Raw genomic sequence first — 5,238 nt, 5'->3', positions numbered from 1 at the left:
TCTCCCCCTCCGGCAACCTCCAGGACCCGGAGGCCAGCAAGACGTCGGCGACGAGCCCCTCGAGATCGTCCTCCGTTACCGGGGAGGGGATCCAATCGCCCTGGATCCAGCCCGGCTGCAAAGCGGGCCGCGAGCTCGACCCCTTCTTCCCCTTGGCCACCTTCTTGGCGCGCTCTAGTGCCTTCGTCTTGTCCTTTGCCATCTCCGCGGTGGTTCACGGGGGCGAACGAGGCGGTGCTACTCTGAGGAGGATGAAGCAGAGAGGCGGAGAAGAAAGGGGAAAAGTGGAGGGCACTGCTGCCTGCATCGGCTACGTCGACTTTTATACCCCCACGTCTGAGTGACTGACCGGTGGGCCAGCACGATCTTAACGCATCTTGCAACTGGCGCCTGCCCGATACGTGGCGAAAAAGGAGGAGCGAAGATCAAGGAGTACCCCCACTTGCTCCACTTACCACGCCGCGGCCGTCTCGCGCGCTTCTCCAAATTTGCGAATCCCGTGAAATCCGAGTCTAGCTAATCAATCGGTTGCGTCAGGAATATCCAGATCCGGTCCGACCAACGTTTTGTAACTTGTTTCACTCGGACACGCAAGAAGCCAGAATTGATCAAGGCAACTGACAGAGGATTTAACAAGCTCACGCACCTTCAGATTCCTAAAAAGTGTCTCCGTGACATTGAGTCGGGTCGAAACCAGCTTCAATCCATCCTCACTCGAACCTCTATCCATTCGGGGGCTAATGATGATGACATGTACCTAGGGTAGGGTCCTAGACATGACCTACATGCCCTACCCAAGGACACTACACAAGAGGCCAAGTCCTACAAAGTTAGAAAGGAGATACCGATTGAAATCACCACAGAGTGCAACTTACTCGACAGAAGATCCACTCGGGTATCCCACTTCCACTCGACTGTCGTTATTCACTCGGAGTACAAGATTTCACTCGAAGGACAGAAGACCTAGAGCCACCCCAGGATGGCAACGGTCGGGCAATCACTTCGTCACCGTAAAGACCAGTAAACACGGGCGTTTCCAGTGACGTTCATGCCTTTATTCTCTCGTTAGACCCTTGCGTAACTGAGGACAGTGAGGGGTCAACGGACTGTATATAAGCCACCCCTCCCCTCTTGCACAAGGGTTCGCACCCCTTGTAACTCAACACTCCAATAGAAACAAAGCCTCCGCGGCACCGAGACGTAGGGCTGTTACCTCCTCCGAGAGGGGCCTGAACTCGTAAATCCGAGTGTACAATCTCGTCGTAGCTAGGCTCTGCCCTCTCCTACATACCCCCTACCTCTACTATCAGATCCGTTCCCACGACAGTGGTCTCATCATTCTGGGAGAGAAGCTACCTGGGAGCGAGAAGATCGCCTTCGATTGGAGTACCCCACTCTCGTTCCAACGCCTCCTGAATCTCGGGACGAGATTCTTTCGAGTGGGGGCGAGTTGTCACATCCCTAGTTCTTGTAATGTCCAGTGCTAGCATCTGGTGTTGCATCATGTTTAAATTTCAATCAAACATGAAATGGGGAATGGGCAAACCCTAGCACCTCTTTAATCTTCATAGGTTCAAATAAAAATATTTACAAAGAACCCAAAATGCCTTCCAGAAAATTTCATGATTTTTGATAAAGGTGAAAACCTCTTCCAAAAATGATGAATGTATTTCTAGGTCATTTTTTATTTTTGAATTAACACAAAAGTATTTGAATTAGAGCCATTTAAATTCTATATATATTTTAAATGGTCCAAATATTCTGAAATTAGTTGTTGTGCTCTGGAATAATTCAGTATGTATCCACAAAAGTTTTCAGAATTTATCAAAATGATTTAGTGCCAAAACTAAATCAGAACAGAGAAAACAAAATAGAAAAATAAAACAGAAAAAGGCTTACCTGGCCTTACCTGGCGGCCCACCTAAGCTGGCCCAACCCACTGGTTCTGCCTGTCATCCCCGACCTCGCGCCAGGAGGACAAGGGCGTGTATCGAGAGCGCGCGGCCACGCGCCGGCCAACTCCACCCTGCCAGTTTCACCCCCGACAGCCTAGACGTCCCTGGAGATGCCACGCAAACCCTGGCCTCTCTCCCACCCTCTCCCGTGCCTCCCCCCTCTGCTCTCTCTCTCCCCCGGATCCGGACGCACCCGAGACCGCCGACGAGCACCGCCGCGGCCACAGCCGTCCCTGCGCCTTCCCGTACTATCCCCGTCGTCCGCCTCGACGTCGTGAAGCTTCCCACTCAACAAGCGCAAGCCCGGATGCCCTACACCGCCGACTACGCCATCATCCTCGTCCTCTGCATCAGAAGACCGCCATCGTCGATTCGCCGTCTCCGCCACCTCCCCGTGCCAGCTGAGCTCCGCTTCGACCCCGCGGTGAGCTCCGCCGTATTTTCCCCTGATCCCTGAGCTCGTACTCGTTCCCTATCTGCGCTAGCCGCTCGAGCCGAGAGCTCCTCGCCGCCGATCATGAAGCCACCGTGGCTAGAGCGAGCACCGCTCGCGTACGAGTAGCCCATCATGCTTAGCACGCCCCCACAAGCCGGAAACACGCAACCACTCCTCCCCTCGTGCCTTGTAGCGCCGGCACCGTTGTCATCCGAACTCCGGCCGCCGCCTCCGTGGTCGCAGCCGACGTTTCCGACGACCCCGCGGCCTCCCGAGCGCTCAGCTAGATGCGGCCGTGTGCGGGCTACCTCCCGGTGGCCTTCGCGCGTCCAGCCGCCGGCCGGACTCCGGCGACAGCCGACTTGGCAGGGTCATTAGCACTAATCCCCGCAAGATGGACCACCCCTAGATGCTGATAGCAGGCCCCACAACGCGTCAAAGCGCCAGTCAACACGGGATTAGCCCCTGTGTCACCGACCAGTGGACCCCACTGGTCAGATTTGACCTAGGCTGGCCCGTTGACCAATGACGCAGTAGTGACATAGTGCTGACGTCATAGTAGTGTTTCTAGATTATTTCTATTTCAGAAATGTTTTGGAAATTCCAGAAAAATAGTTAAACTTCAAAAAATTATAGAAATTAAACCGTAGCTCAGAATGAAATAATTTATATATGAAAAATTATCAGAAAAATCCAATCTATCCATTTATGCTACTTTCATGCATGTTTAACTAGATTATACCTACTGTATAAGTGAAAACACTAATTGGCATTCCAAGTTCTTAATATGGGAGTTTGCATTTGAACCCTTGGTTCAAATGGACCTCATTTAAAGTGTGGCTAGATGCATTAGCACACTTCATAGCATTCTTGCCATGTCACCTCCAGGCATCATATTGTTGCATATGTTGTGTATTGATTGCTAGCACCATCCTTCTCGATAGGTCCTACTCCGGAGAGTGTTCCAAAGTACCTGTGTGAGGAGCAGTGCTCCACTGTTGATATTCCAAGAAAGCGAACCCCTTTGAGCATTCTGATACAATCCCACTCTCTTGCTCCAGCTCTATTTTACTGCATTCAAACAACAACATTTCAACTGTTACTTGTTGCGGTAGCTGAACCCACTTCCTCTGCATGACCTGTCTTTGCCACAGTAAATAGTAAAACCTTACTAGCATGGCTAGGAGTTGCTTGAGCCCCTGTTGTGATCTTTACTGTGCTATGTCTATTATGCTTGCTATGCTTAGAGTTGTGTCAGGTCTGGTTCATATGGGTGATGGATTGGAGTGAATCGATGGTGTTCTGCTGATAAGAGCTAAGTGTGTGAAAACGATTTGATAAAGGTAGAGATGAGATGCCATGTAGGAGTACATGGTGGGTTGTCTCATTAGGACCGTCCTTAAGAACTGAGTCATATGTATGCTATCCCTGAAATATGACCATGCTCGACTTATTAATTGCCCTGATCTCTGTTCAGGAGTTGCAACTAGTTTCTGGTGTTTATCGGTTGTGCTGGGGGCCATGCTGAGCGCTGATCGGAGGGGTAGGCTTTGATGCGGCAGGCACCGTGGCTGGGTGTACCAAGCGTAGAACCATCCGACGAGGTGGATTTGGGAACCCTATATTGTACACATTGTTTGAGGCCGTGATGGAAACCTCGGCCAGACTTCCGTTGCGGGCCAGTTCTTAGATAGGCGTTAGACCGGGACTAGAGTCTTGTGTGGTTAGTCAGGTTGTTGTCTACAGCTACATCGCTTTTGCTTGAAGTCTGCCGAGCACATGTCATGTGTGCAGGCGCTAAGTGGTGGAAACATGTGTGAAGAAGTACACCCATGCAGGGTAATGATCTATTCGAATAGCCGCGTCCGCGGATATGGACTACTTGGAGGCTTATATGGTCATAGACAACTTGAAGTGGATACTCTAAAATGCGCAAGATAAGTGTGAGTGATATGGATAGCACTTCCGTAGGGAGACGGAAGAGGATCCATAGTAGTGTATTGTTGTGGTGATTAGTGGACTCGTGTGCGCTTTCTCACCTCAAAGAATTACTCGTAGTCATAGTACAAGATAGCCACAGAGTCAAAGCTGGCTTCCTGCAGTTAAACTCCACCACCCCCTTTATTGATACTGATGCATATGTAGCTAGTTCTTATGTAAGTCTTGCTGAGTACATTTGTACTCACGTTTGCTTAATTATGTTTTTGCAGAGGAGACTCTGGTCTCACTAGTAGTTCCACTTGGACTTAGACAAGTAGCTTGTATCCCAGCTATCTTGTACCCTTGGGAGGGTCTTGTAGATAGTCAGGTTTCTCAGCCTTTTTCATTTGTAGTTGTCTGTACTCAGACAAGATATGCTTCCGTTGCTTGTATGCTCTGTATGAAGGGTCATGTGACCCGTTGCTTGTAATAAATGTTATGTTGGCTCTTCTGGGCCTTTATCTATATTAGTTGTTGAGTTAGGTTGTGATGCCATGTTGTACAACACATACTTGCATGTTATGTGTATGTGTAATGTGTATTGCTATGTGTGGGATCCGACACCTAGTTGTTTATTCTTGGTAGTCTTCCTTATGGGGAAATGTCTCCTAGTGCTTCCACGGAGCCATGGTAGTTCACTACTGCTCTGGAACACATGGGTTGACCGGCATGTGCCCTTCTTTGCTCCTGCGTCTATCCCTATGGGGAAATGTCACACGGTGTTAACCGAAGTCCTGATAGCTTGCTACAGTCCGGTTACACTCGCTGCTTACCGACACGTGCATTGCTGGGTCATGAAAGCATGTCCCTGCAAGTTTGTGCCACCTTGGGTTTACGACTAGTCATGTCGGCCCGGGTTCTCTATCG

General features: G+C 50.1%; 1 long non-coding RNA gene across 1 annotated transcript; it reads left to right on the top strand.

Annotated features, from left to right (window-relative positions):
- The first annotated feature begins 677 nt into the window (after positions 1-677).
- LOC120973282 (uncharacterized) lies at positions 678-4,850 on the top strand. The gene is made up of 2 exons (XR_005767927.3): positions 678-2,379; positions 4,602-4,850. It is a non-coding gene; the product is annotated as an uncharacterized lncRNA (long non-coding RNA).
- The last annotated feature ends 388 nt before the right edge of the window (positions 4,851-5,238 follow it).

The sequence above is a fragment of the Aegilops tauschii genome, chromosome 2, assembly GCF_002575655.3.
Source record: "Aegilops tauschii subsp. strangulata cultivar AL8/78 chromosome 2, Aet v6.0, whole genome shotgun sequence".
NCBI classification, from domain to species: Eukaryota; Viridiplantae; Streptophyta; class Magnoliopsida; order Poales; family Poaceae; genus Aegilops; species Aegilops tauschii.
This window is presented reverse-complemented; position numbering and strand designations above follow the sequence as displayed.